Here is a 14,880-nt window from a genome sequence, read left to right as displayed (position 1 = left end):
CCACTGCGAGAATAGTAATGCTAACTTCACATTTGTTACAAAATTAAATAACATTTTTAACGAATGAAATGGAATTCAGTGTCAGGTTTTAATCTCTTATATTTATTTTGTGACTCGTGTTTAATACAGATGAATAGGTTTTCAGTACTGGGCAAATGCACAGCAATACATGTACATTGCGACTCACTATGCTAGTTACTAGGAGCAAACTGCTGAAATGAATTTCAGTGAACACATATGAAGTTCTTTAATCTAATATTTTGTCTGTTGCAATTCATAGGTAAACTAAAAATTATTGTAAATGCTTAGGTGAATTTTATATTATAAAGAAAAATATCTCGTCATCGTATACGTAATGAATTGTTTGGACAAGAAGACTACGAAGTCCCCAGTAAGCATTTCGTATTTGCGACTCGCTTTATGCATGAGTACATCTGAGTATTGTGACCTGAACATAGTTTTAAATCTTTTTAACGCTTGTACTAAATCACTGTTAGCAGAGGTGACACATACACACCAGCAATTAAACAAGTTCTCTTACAAAACCATTCTAATATCTGTACAATAACTAAAATTCGATCTTAGATAAGCAGAAAGAAAACACAAGAAAATATCTTATGATGTCTTTCGGGGTTTCAGCCGTGTCGGTTGAGCTGTTCAAGAAACCGCCAACGTTTCGAGAACTATGCTGTTCTCATTCTCTGGGCGCTGGTGCGGCTGTAGAAGCAGGCCGCGACTACGTGCTTGCTGGAACCGGTGAGTGGAGTGCAGTCCTGGTTCCGCTAATCCGTAAAGACACTGTTTTCATCATCTTTGAGCTGGTTGAGGGAACTTCTTCTCTTGTTGAAGAATGTTGGCAACAACGTTGTAATGTTTGTGCACCTGAGAATTTTCAGTATGGCAACCAAGTATAAGAGGGAAATGTAGTAATGTGCTTTGCTTCACTCAAAGTAAGTATTTAAGAAATTTTTCACATTTTCGTGCTAATTTCTTTGTAAAATTTAATGTTTTTTATTTTTATCCATTTGGTTGTGTTCCTGAAGCTGCAGTATGTTTTACAAAATGACTTATGTTAAGAAGACGTTAATTGTCTTTGTTCACTTGCTTAACCAGGGAGATAAAGCAGTGTCCTCCCTAGGCACATAATTTCTTTTTCACATGAGACTGTTTAGGAAGGTGCCGAAAACACATGCTTAAAAATAGATCTTATGTTTATTCTTTATAATACTAAAAAGTTGCTGGCTTCCAAGCCCTAATTCCAATGGAGTAAAATGGGGTTCAACAAAACTATAAACAAGAAAAGAATAGAATTTATTAATATTCTATAGGTCCTTTATAGTTCCAAGGCAAGAATGTAGAACATATCACAGCACAGATAAAAATACAGCAATTGTTTCTAATACAATATAAATTACATAGTTATGACAGTAATTTACTGTCAAATACAGTATTACCACAAAGTAATTACTCAACAAGCATAACCACTATTGCTTACATGTATTTCATAATTCTAAGGAGTAGAAGGAGTGAAATAGAGGATACTTTTTAGTGCTGGCTTAAACGTCTTTATATTGTTATTCAGACATTTTATAGTGGGGAAAAGCTTATCGAATATCATAATTCCAATAAAGTAAGCTGTGCTTTGATTTTTACTGAGTTTACATTTAGACACATGAAGGTTATAATAGTGTCTTGTACTTATGCTGTGGAAACCTGAGTTTGTTTACAATTTTCTATGTTGCCTTTACAAATTACAATAATGATTAATGGTTAATAGAAGAATATTAAAATTCTTAAAAAGCTGCTTATAAGAGGTTCTCCTTTAAGTGCCTGATATTATTCTAACGAATTCCTTTTAAATGCAAAATACTTTTTATCTCTGTTCAACTTCCCCAGAAAATGATTCCATACGGCATGATCGAATGGAAGTAAGCAAATTAGTCTATTTTTAAAGTTTCTGTTTTCGTTAAGAAGAGACTAGCTTCTCCAAGATAAATTACGTTGGCTGCAGTACAAGAGGTCTCGCAAAACAAGTGTTACTTTGAGCTGATAATTACGGTGATGCTATTGCCCATTACATACCAAAAAAATTTTAGATGTAACATTAATATAAAAACCAAAGTTTGACCATCATAAAATTTTTATAACTAAGGAGGATATAGTGCTGTCAAATTAACAGCTGATGTGTTTAAAACTTCACTGCAGTTGAAATGCCTAAATTGACTTACAAGTTCGCTAAACTGAACAAGAAAAATGTTCCTTAATAGGGGGAACATTATATTGCGAGACAAGGTTAGTTGTATATGTTCTGCAAGTGCGATATAGTATTAGCACCGTGCAATTTAGAACCCACAAGCTTGTCTTTAACAGAACCACAGTTAAAGAAATTTTGAACAGCTACCAGTCTGCTTTAAATTCGTAAACACCAGATAATATTTTCATATTTACAAAGGTAAGCAAGAAAATGAAAGGAAAACAAAGACAAAGGACTTGGAAGACACAAATAGTAAGATAGTGAAAGGACAAATAAAAAAATCAAAACCAAGAAATGAAATAAACAGAATAACAAGTCTCTAGATAGAAATTTTTTAATAAGTTTCTGACGAAGATTCAGATAAATGTGAATGTTTTGTAAATATAAATTTAAGGAAGTGAGTTTGAAAATAACTGCAAGGTTTTGTATCACAAGTGGTTTCAGCCAGTATCAGATATTGTAAAATCAGGCCTTGTCACTGTTATCCAAAACGCTGGACTCTACCAGAACTTCCACATGGCGTTACCATCCAGATAACCAACATCGACAGGAATAAACCATTATTAACGACCTGAATTTGATACTGTCCTTTTATCCATATTTATAAAAAATTTAGAATATTTTACATTACACTAAAATGAACTTCATCGAAAGGTAAAAGTAATTGGTCATGCAGAACATTGATTTGTGACATGAATATAGATCCCATTTTCATAGATGTATTTCATTTGAATAATTTTTAGATACTGTGTATGATTTACTCAAATAAAAAGCAAATCGTTTGTGTTGATTGCTGTATTGTGGGTTGTTACAGCATGTCTCTTGTAGGTGGTTACTAACGTTTCGAACGAACGTATCTGCCCCGTGTTCAGCGTTGGTTACCACACGGTGTTACTATCCAGAAGACGACGCACATCTTCACCTCCTGAGAATATCAAATCTCAAATCACGTACGAATTTTGAAATTGGGATCTGTTTTACTAGCAGTGAGACAACAGATTTTGTCTGTAATAAATTAACATCAAAACAGAAACCTCACGGAACTCCTGTGGAAAATAATTCCATGGTATCTTGAGGCATGTCTAACGACAGCACCGGTTGAAGGTGCCTGTGAGTTTTTGAAACCCAGAAGTGTAATGCCGTGCTTGAACACATTAAAATAAAATTCGCTTTGCCTATTATCGCTGCAGAAGCAGATTCGCAGTAAGTGTGAAATCTTTGGAGTTGTTGGTCAGCGACTAACATTGGAAGTTGTGCTGGAGTTTTGTAATTAGTGAAAATTTAGCAGAGAAGCACGCAACGTTTAGGTTGTACTGAAGTTTCGGATTTCCCATAGGAAGTAGTTACCACGAAACATGTTCACTGTGTGTTTGCAATGTTTCCTTTTCCTTCTTTCTAATGATTTAGTAAGGTACCTCTGGAATATATTTGACGCATTGCACAGAACATTTAGTTAAATATCAACTATCAACTGTTGAAATAAATTTCAATGGATTAATATTAAATCTCCCCGGACTAATATCGTGTCAGTAACGAAATATCTTGTCGCGAAACATTTTGCGACTAGAAACTGTCGATGCTTATAGAAATTTCTAAGTGGAATGACAACTCTAAAGTTATCGTGCATACAATGAGGACATTATCCTCAGTAAGCCTGTCGTATATTTTTTCATCAGTTCCATTTATCACAGTAGCCCTCAAAATTTATACACTTTTGGATATACTAGTTTTATTGTTTAAATAAAGATTGGAAATTATTCTCGTTTTACGACTCTGATATTCCAAATATGTTTTTCAGGCCACGCCATGGACGATCTCGTCAGCAGGATAAGGAAGGAAAACAATTCAACATTGCTATCGAAGGCTGCAATGAAAAACAATGTCATTGTTGCAGCAATGAAAACCGAGGTCATTGTTACAACGATGTGATTCAACAGTGGTAGTGTTTACAAGAGCTCGAACCTGGTCCCGATTTTGAGTCAGATGAATCCGCTAAATGGCCTCCCACTCCATTTCTCTAAGATACATACCTATTCGTAGATATTACAAATGGTCTCTTGCCTCTGTGTGTTCCTACGAAATCTTTGTAAGCATTTCTTATCCCTTCCTAGTATTACATTCCCTGCCATCTCATCTTCTTTGATTTGATCTTCGTAATAATATTTTGTGAAGACTACAAATTATAAAGATCCTTGTCCTATGGGATGCTGCGCCCTGATGATGGAGGCAGAAAATAAGTCGATAAACGTCTACCAGACTACACGACGTAACATCTGACAAGGTAGGTGTATTCATACTCGTCTTGGTGGGAGCCTGAAATCTCACATATGAAAATTGAAATTATGCAATTTTCTCTATTTTCCTCTTACTGCCCCTCTCATGGGTCCAATACTCTTCTCAGGGCTCTGTTCTCGTACATTGTCAGTAGGTTTTCCCTTAATGCCAGATACTGTTACACTCCCTTAAAAGAGAATGAATAAACAAATTAAAACTACTGGAATAAATATAAAGTGTAGTTGGAAAGGAAGGTAAGAAGGAATAAAGAATGCTAGAGCGGAAACGTTAAAAGGACGGAGAGCCTTAAGAGAGGAAGCGATGAATATAGCTAATTCCGGTCTCGACGCCAGGGCTTGTAATGTCTTATTTGGAGCGGGTCCCTGTTCAAGGGAACAAGCAGTAACACATATATCTTAATGCTACCTCGAGTTTAATTCAGTTTGAGGCAAGTAAGCTGCTACACCATTTTAGCACCTAATTGCATACGTGGATGCTGTATTGATGTAAGTTGTAATTTCAATTAGCATTAAACAGCCAGGCAAAATGTTCTAATCGTCCTTCGTATTCATCTTTTTGTACGTCACATTCTCTCATTTCCGTTTCCTCCTCGTTTTGTTTGGCCATTAAGCATCGTTATTCTCGAGAAATACGATAACTAGATTTCATCTCGTTTTAATTGCCATAGAATCCAAGTTGTAAAAGCGGAGTTCACTCCGTACTTGCAGTATTTGCGTCATCCCAGTGTCAGTATTCTTCCCAGTGAACAACTTCCAATTAATATATCAGCCCTGAACATTGGGCAGCACGTTCCTCCGAAATTTTTATGTCTAATTATAAGTATATATGGTTTTACAACTCAGTAGACCAACATTAGCGTCTTCACCGCTATGATAACTTCAAATCCCTTAAAACATCTTACGCGCTCTTAAAATACAATCGAGACAACCGTTAACTTTATTGTAGGCGCACTTTCTTCGTGTAGTGTTCTTGAAAGTAAATCATCTTAAGTACCATCAGCACAATTTGAAAAAAAAATATATGGATATAGCATTGTATGTATAGCAGTTTCGACAATGTCGCCTATTTGATGTATCCTGAGTATGTGTTATTTATTTTTAAGGAAAATCAAGGTCTGACAGTGACATTCTGTGAGTGTGGTTCAATTATGGCCCATTTGTGCCGATTGGATGTTGCATTTTCACTCTGTGAAGACGTATGTTGGAGTGGAGGTATAGCTCCACTTATGTTTAACTTCGGCACTGGATTGTAGGTATGTAGTTTCACGCTCCGGACACTTTACTCCGGAACAAGTAGTCTCAAGAAGGCGAGACTGGGTGGGCCTCAGACCCATTTAGAGCACACTGATGGCGAAGAGGAGAATTCTCTAGCTGATGTTTGTTAGGATGGGGCAATAGCATAGCTACTATTAGACTACGCGCTTCAATGCACGGGCACCAAATTTTATTATTTTGTCATTCCCTGGGTGCACTTGTTCGCCGAAAATATTTTAGTCTGTTTGTGTTATATACCGCCGAAGAGACCGGGAATTTCTCGTCTTCTTTTTTTATTAGGAATGTGAAACACTGAAACAATAACCGTGTCTTACGAAATGGCAGACTCGACGTAATGGGGAGTTTTAATCTCAAAATAACTTATGGCAACGTACGAAAATACGAACTATGAACTTTTAATGTGCCCATTTGTTTTTGGTCTTTGTGTTCGGCAGTGAAGCTCTCGTGTATGGGTCCCCTGCCATCTACATGTAATATACGTATGACAGGGAGATTATATAGCACGTTAAGTACAGCAAAAATATGCGACCCACGCTTTTAAAAGATTTGAAATATGATCTGCATTGCCTGAACCGGGGGTTTCCAAATCCTCCTCAACAGGAAAAGCAGTAGAAACTAACAGTACAGAAAGTATGAGGTTAATTTGACTTCGTAAACGGTGCATTCCGTGTGAGATCGTGTATAATCGAATTTTCCGCGTTTGGGAAATAATTATTTGTATATAATGGAATCCGCTTTGCTCAGTACCTCAAAGGTTTAGGGTATACCATTCTTTTTCGAGTTGCTGTATATATCTCATCAGTGATATTTCATCGCTTAAAATCAAATGGAGAATAAGTATCATGGACTCAGTGAGACATATTTTTTGTAATTAGGTCGCTATTACTCTAATCCTCCATTAAGGCTAATGTAGAAGTAACGGATAGCAATAAAATATGGGTAGCCTATCGCCGCTTTCTTAAGGGAATTCAGGAGCAAATTCACGGTGTTTTCTTGTAGTAGATAAATAATCAAACTTGCCCCCGTCTATTCAAGATTCTTGTAACATCTAAGGTAGTCTTCATTTATAATTAAAGTTTGGCTGTATCAGTTATGAATAAATAAAAAGAAAATTGGTAAAGTATTTATACTATTACATTATGCTTCTCGGTGTTAGTGGCGTTGAACTTCGAATTCTACTATCCAAGTGTCATACAGTGTTACTACAATCTTGCGGAAATATTTTTAACTTCAATGGGAGGCCTGGGAACAGTTGTAAAACGCATAGTGGTCATTCTTCAATGTTCAAAAGCCCAGTTCGGAATGTAGTTTTTTCCAATATAGAATTTTCACAAAGGAGCTTATTAAAGGTAGCGGAATGTATAGTAGGTTTTTTTTTAAAGCCGAGGATATTTTACATTTGTAGAAAATCTGATTAAATGTCAAGCCCTGAAACAGGAAGTAATCGCGTGGAAACAATCCTCTTACCTTTCGTAGAAACTACATCATTGTATCGAATATGGAATCACAGTATTACCTGAGTCCTTTATCGCATCTGAAACGTTCACTGACGCTTTGATAGACCAAATTAATAACATTTGTTTTAGAAGTCCAATCGTATCTTCACTGGGATGCCAGTTGTAGCAAGAACTGTAGGCTCTTCGGTTCACCTTGCATTTCAGTTGATCCTTACTAACTTAGACCCGATAATTACACGCGACAAGATATACAAAAGCTCAAAACAAACTGACATCAAACATTCATTTGTTTTTGATGGGTGTTCAAATGAGATGGGTGGGGCATCTTCCACATATGCGTACAGACTTTTGGTTGGAAATCCTAAAGGAATGAGTCACTCGGAAGACCTAGGCGTGGATGGGTGGATAATATTAAAAAGGATGTAAAGGAAATAGGGTGGGAGGCTATGGACTGGATTGCAATGGCTCAAGATATAGTTCGGTGGCGCGATCTTGTGAAAACAGTAATGAATCATCGGGTTTTATAGAATTCGGATAATTTATTGACTACCTGAGGGGCTGTTAGATTCTCAAGAAGGAATTTGATCCATGGAATTTGATGGCCAGTTAATATATGGATTATTTAACGACGCTGGCAATATCTGAGACTAAACATAGGCTATATGGCGTCGAAAAATTAATTTGAAGGAAGATATTTTCATACGATTGAAAGTACTAACCGTCATTTTCCTGGAAACTGAGGAAACTCAGTCAGCAGGGTAGTTGGTGTCTGGACAGATATATGAACCGAGGATCTTCCAAATACGAAGTAAGAATGCTAAATGCTTAGCGCTCTATCACGACTTTCCTTAAACGAGGATCATTTAATTAATGACTGACCACTTTTTAACCTCAATGTATTTATCGATTTGGCAAATCGCATATATGGTATTTGTTTGAAATTTCATCTATAATTTAAAAATTATTACTTAACTGATTGTACGTTCATCAAAAATAAAAGTACTTCTTTAGTGTAAGATACCATATCGACGGAAGCTCACAAAATTATGAAAGTGCAAAGTGAATCATGATTGGCTTCCTTCATACATACATTTCTCACCACAACTTAACACTGTTACTAAGATTTATTTCCACGTTATTTACGATCCTAATTGCTGTATTGTACAATAAATACGCCCAACTACATAAATACAAGACTTGATGAAACTTCAGGTGATAATTTTGCTATTTCAACTGTATCATTGATAGATTGTTATCTAATTCCCGGGCTGTGTACGCCTGACGGCATCATCTTGGATTTTACAGCTAGGAAATGAGCACTACCTCGCAACAGTGACTTGTCAGTGCGAAATTGCTGATTTGAGGTTTTCACAGCTGTCAATTTCAGATTGCTGTCTTCTGGTTTGATAAACCTTGTAGTCATATATACGGTTACTAACGTTGATATAAATACACGGATACGCAGTGTCACAAGACCACATTTAATCTGGTTTACTTTGGCGGAATGTCACTATATTAGAATCCCTTGTGTGTGCGGAACAAGTTAGGGTTTAGTTATCCTACATAAATGGCAATAAATTCATCCTTTTAAACCAAGTACTTATAAGGCAGATTTTTCCTGCACTGACGTCAATAAATTTGCCCCTTTAAATAATCTTTTTGTATCATGCATTTTGCTACGTCTTTGGAATCGATTTCAGTAAGTATTTAATCTGTAATGAACCAGGTACATCTGTCTTGAAGTTTGTCGCATATAAACGAAGTTTTATCGAAGTGTTCTGCTTATCGTCCCTTTCCAAAGTCGCCCGTCGCCTAAGATATCTGCAAACGTCTTCCTGACCTCCTGCTATATTTTATTCATACAGTTTAATTCTTCTCTCTTTCCATAATGCGACCTTGGATTACCTGATATGACATGATCTTGCTAGGTTTTAAAACTGATGTAAGCCTTACTCTTTTTTTGAACACGAAGTTTATTTATTGTTAAATAATATTATTGACCTCTGGTCTAGCGGTTAGAACGCTGGGTTTGTAATCCTGGGGTCTCGGGTTCGATTCCCGGCGGTGCCCGAATTTATAATTTGTGTTGGGCAAGGCCGTGGTCTAGGCAACACGGAGGTTTCCTCCGGGGGCTTCCCCGGTTTCTCCGTGGCATCCCAACAATTACTCAATTCACACACAGAAGAAGGCAATGGCAAACCACTTCTAGATCATCTGCCAAGAACGTATATGAACAGGTCCCAGTCCGAGAAAAGGATGGAAGGATCCTTTCATATGGACCTGTCGTCAGACAGAACACTAAAAAAACAAAAAAAACAATATCATTCTGATTTTTTCAGAACAGCAACAGGGAAATAAAAATACCTTGCTGTCAGCGGTCGACATCCAGTCGGATGATTCTGATTTTTAATAATCGACTTCGAGGCCCGATTGTGATGACCGGATGTTCACTCCGGAGATGTGTGTAAATTACAACAGTGACTACATTGTATTATTTTGTCTGTTTCTAGGATTATGATGTTAATACTTTTGAAATGTTCCTTTCAACAAAACACTATATTTTAAGGTTTCACGGCGAATGGAAGACATAAAATCCTCTATAGGGATTAGACGCTTCAACTTTTAGTAAAAGTCCAAAGGTTCAGAGGCTTCTCTGTCTCCATCGGGGAATTCCCTGATGATAAGACAGAAAAGTTCTCTGAAACTCTGCTCCAGATTGTGTTTAGTCCTACTGCACCGGGAGTACATATCAAATCACCCCGACTGTTATATGCAAATAACCAGGTTTTGACGGGGAGCTACAAATTGCGATATATTTAAAAGGTGTGGGCACACTGGAATAAAATCTCACACGATAAGGGAAATAAATTTGGACAACCACCAAGTGAGTTACTACAGCAACGTGGCACAAACAGAATACAGAGATCCAGGTAAAGTAATCTGATAGTGGACATTTGGCCGATTCGCGCCACATGGTACCCAAAATGTGTCCTGCTGTATTATTATTTTTTTTTTTTTGTAATTGAGAAGCTATGTTATGAGAAGTTATTTCTTGGTATATCCAAAGTATACGCAAACATGCATAATTTATGCTACAATTTTCATTTGCTGATTGAAAAACAAGTTTTACAATATAAAATCATGACAGTTATGTAGTCATTTATAGATTACGGAACGTATGCAGTCAATGACATTGTAGAATAAGAAGATCCATATCTTATATCAATTATGTTACATTTTATAGTCTTTGTATTTTATTAAGTTTTACGATATTGTAGTGTCGGTCACAGTAGCCGTGCGTTTGGACTGGTTCGAATTATATGAACCTAGAGCATCTCCAAGCACCGTTGAGGTCGACGTTCTGCTTGAAAGATGTAACAAAAGCGAAGTGGAAATGTTGGCTCCGGGCTAATTAGTATGATTTCGTATTCCCATCGTTGGGCGAGGGTTTACCGTACAGTAATGTGACTGGACACACTGCGTGCCCATGGCTTCGGTTGATAACGCTGCTTGGCCACGTGAAGTCGTCCACGCTAGGCTGAACCCGAAAGTCGTATTGTTTTTCGCTGTTTGAACTAAGCAAGTGCACAGTGAATTCTGTGGTCGATACAAACTGTGTCATGACTTAAAGCGGGAATGGATATGGAAACGCAAGTACTTTATGGACATTCTGCTTTGGCCTGTTAGATTTTAAGGCTTGCTCGCATCGTGAATTGTAAGAGAAAACGTCCAGATGCCACCCATATTAAGAGAGCAGGATCGTTGATTGACATGCATCCATAAAATATTGCGAAGATTATTCATAACGCCTGCTTTCGGTCTGACTGTACAACTGTCTCCTTCACATGCGTTGGAAGTAGTGTGAAATTGTAAGATTTCAGGTTTTCACAGCTGTGAGTATGAAGATTTCTGTCTTCTGGGTTGTTGCGCCGTGTACTATGATCGATGTTTACGAACGTTTCTGAGGTCACACTGCCTCCGTCATCAGGGCGATGGTAAACGTTGGTAAACATCGACCAGACTACACAGCGCAACAACCCAGAAGACAGAAATCTTCCTAGTGAAATTGAAAATTTTTATCGAAAAGGGGATTTAAATCATTCATAGCTTGTTAGTCCTCATATAAGTTTTCGTAAGAACAAGTACTGAAAGAAATACTTTTTCAGGGTATATAATTCAAACTAATTATTATTATGTTCGCAGGACACATATTTTTATGTTTAAACTAAGGACCCAAAAGTTGTCGTATCTGCGAATATGTTACAAGAAAATTAGTGGCACAGTGAATTGGATGATGCGTCTGCTTAATGCCGTTTGGAAAAAGCAACTGTTTTCGATGATAATGCGAGTACTGACTTTTCGAACTTTGAGAGAACGTTCTGGAATTACAAAGTGGCTCAAGTGTTTTACTCAGTAATTAGAATACACGAAGTATCGAAATTCTGATGTTTCAGATATACGTACTTTTTTCCATATTATGAAAACAGCAAGTTTATGCAGTAAATACACCTGGATAACACGAGTTGTAATTCGAAGCTCGTTCAGCCAGAACAAAGAGGATGTAGAGTTATTCGGTGGCGTACTTCAAGTAATTAAGAAGTCGTTTTGAAGTTACAAGATCAGTTAAACTGAAGACCTCTCGGCGCGGGAAACTCTGAATCTGTAGATACGTGAAAGAGCGATCCATTTAACCTCGCTGCTGTCACCGCTGTCAGGGTCAGGGTTACGTTGAAGCTGATAAGAACGGATTTGCAGTGCCGTAGAATCGCTGTGGTCTGCAGTTGCCACGACAGTTGAAGCAAGCTATTTACGAAAGGTAAACTGGTTACTGCACATGGTTATGATGGGGAAACCTGTAGGCTTGTGTATGCGTTTAGACTATTCGGACTCTGGATTTTGTGTCCCCGTGAGTGTAGACGACGCCACGAGCGCAGATAAGGAGCTTAACCGCAGCCGTGGGCTCGTGGTGCTGAAGAAATATTTCTGGGTACGTGTACAAGGTAATATTTAATTTGTTACTTGATAAAGGAACTGGTTTCGTGTCGATTTTAGTCTTCTGGATTGCGACGCCGTGCTGACTTTAAGTAGATATCAACGTTTCGGAGGAACATATTGCTTCCTTCTTCGAGACTTACTTCTAGATTGCGGTATTCTATATTCTGTAGCCGTTGTGGGGAGATGTTAGTTACCGTATAGTTTGTTTTATAAATAAATTAATCTTGTGTAAGGCTGAATAATGTACAGACGCATAACACAAAAAGTACAGTTTTGTGATTACTTTTCCCACAAGAGAATGTGAAATGCTGTATAATTTTGAAATTACCTTCGAGATAGTTTGTTATGTAGATGACTGTCTGTGCTATTGCGCCGTAGATTCTGGTAGAAGTTAACCAACGTTGTAGATATATTTTCCGCCTCCATTATCTAGGCGATGATGAAGGACTCGTCGCCCTGATGATGGAAACAAAAAGAAGCTCTGATCTGCCAGAGAATACGGCGTAACAATCCAGAAGACAGCCAATTTCATATTCGCAGCCGAGAGAGCTTCGAAATCTCACATATAGTTGGATATGTCCCTTTTAAACTAAGACATTTGTGTAGGTAAAATTCAATAAATGAGATAAAAGAACCATTAAATTAAATGTCAGCCTTCAAACTTTATAGCTGCTGGCTGCTCCATGCGGATGGAAAATCTTGGAGTGTGTTTCTGAGAGCAACAGTGACACAAAGACAATGATTTGCTCCATTAGGAACAAAATGGCAGGATGGAGACGCAAAAACAGGGCGACTTCTTGCAAAGGTTTTATTCCAGTGTTCACACGAGTACTCTATACTATTAAAAGATTCTTCTGCTTTACAAATCGTGATATAGACCTATAGTGGGTAGATCTAACACAGTAGTTTCGCCTTTTATCTTCCTTGTTCTTGTTTGTGACTTCTCAGGGAGTTGGCGATGCATATGATTGACTTATCTGAGTAATAGATTTCTATTTTGTATTATTATTATTACTATTATTCTTTTGACTTCAATCCGCAGTTCATAAAATAATTATCTAATTTTGGGTTTAAAGTAAACTCATCGACTGTGGTCAGACGTTTACAAATTGAAGACGTCAGACTGATCTTTATCTAAATTTAACGTAAGTTTTAATTTCGATAAGCCAGAATATTTCGTTCAGTAAATTCTATGAATTATTATATTTAATTCTTCAGCAGTCATTTTATAACACTCGTTTCGTTTGTAAATGTTGGTATTTCCATGTTGACCCACAGAATACGCGGTATATTACACCCCATGCACTAATACAAAATAATTTATTATTTAAGCCTTGTCGTCAGAACACGCAATGAAACACGAGAAAGCCTGCAGCTCATAGAGCGTTGCACAATGTGGACATTCCTCAGGGAAATTAACTCGCAACGTCGAGCTCATCAAGGTGTTGTATAACCAGCCTAAGTGGCCCAGTTTGAATTACTTTTTAATTATACAGCAAAGTAATGCAATAAATGTCATATATAATTCACATTTCATAAAAACTCATTAGCGCAGAAGGTATTTTATAAAGCACAGTTAATAGTAGCTTCTGAAAGTAATTCTTTAAATTAAATCAATCGAACTGTGTGCAGTCTGTAAGCAAGAAACAGCTGAGGCCAAATGATCAAGATGATATATCAATACGAAACTAATTGGTTGTTAAGGATCCTGGATAAAATCTCGTAAAATTCTTTCATAGAAGATTAGCCAATGCAGGATAATGTCCCATAACGTAATTCACACTGTAAACATTATAACTCTGTAACATATATGTTATTTTTTCCGAATCTCAGAACAAGTGACTTACTGCGCTTTTAACTGATATCCGAGGGGCGACCAGAAGCCAACAGGCAGACTTCATACGTAAAGGGCCCTCCGATGTAAATTTACAGTAGTTGCAGATAAAAATCGTTCTCCCGTACCCATCTAGTAGCCACATTTTAACACCTACTGAAGGAATTACGCATCGAGAAGGTGATACAAAGAGGTCCATAGAATTAGACAACAAAATGAGAAGAAATCCGAAAATGTAACCAAAAATCTTTTCGAAAATGGTTACTCTCAAACAGACACTTACATTTTATCTTCCGAACTACCTGGTTTAGCAGCAAACCTCTTTTAATTCGTATCTAGTAGGAAACCGTCTCTAATTTTTTCCGGGTTACCTATTATTCTGATCGAGGTTTCTAGTGGTTTTCCTCAGTCCCTCCAAACAAATTCCACATTATGTCTCGATATAGGCCACAACCGCCTCCTTGCACAGCCTTACATTCTCATCATTCATTATGAAACGGCTGTGTTTATTTTCAGGTTACCTCTGTTAATGCAAGTTCGCTGTGTATATATGTGTTTTACTGTCCGGATTATTTTCGTTAGCATGATGGCTCCCGAGCGATTTCTTTTTCAGGTATAAATTTCGTCTCTTGGTCCACACGTGACCCATAAGGAATTTCAGAACCCTAACTGTATGACCCGCGCGACACTCCGATAGCATCTTTCCTGCCTCAACTGTGGTGCTCGAAATACATTGTTTTACTCTAAGAAGACTGAGCCTCCACATAACGA

The 14,880-nt window shown here is 37.3% G+C and overlaps 1 long non-coding RNA gene across 1 annotated transcript; it reads left to right on the top strand.

The window, feature by feature from the left end:
- Nucleotides 1–653: 653 nt before the first annotated feature.
- Nucleotides 654–12,901, top strand: LOC147874702 (uncharacterized). The gene is made up of 4 exons (XR_015533787.1): nt 654–950; nt 3,069–3,204; nt 4,053–4,535; nt 11,484–12,901. It is a non-coding gene; the product is annotated as an uncharacterized LOC147874702 (long non-coding RNA).
- Nucleotides 12,902–14,880: the final 1,979 nt, after the last annotated feature.

Source organism: Zootermopsis nevadensis, unplaced genomic scaffold (genome assembly GCF_977971745.1).
Source record: "Zootermopsis nevadensis isolate Lab colony 2312 unplaced genomic scaffold, Znev_1.0 Znev_ptg000006l, whole genome shotgun sequence".
NCBI classification, from domain to species: domain Eukaryota; kingdom Metazoa; phylum Arthropoda; class Insecta; order Blattodea; family Termopsidae; genus Zootermopsis; species Zootermopsis nevadensis.
Note: the sequence above shows the minus strand (reverse complement) of the source record. Positions and strands in the feature narration are given on the sequence as shown.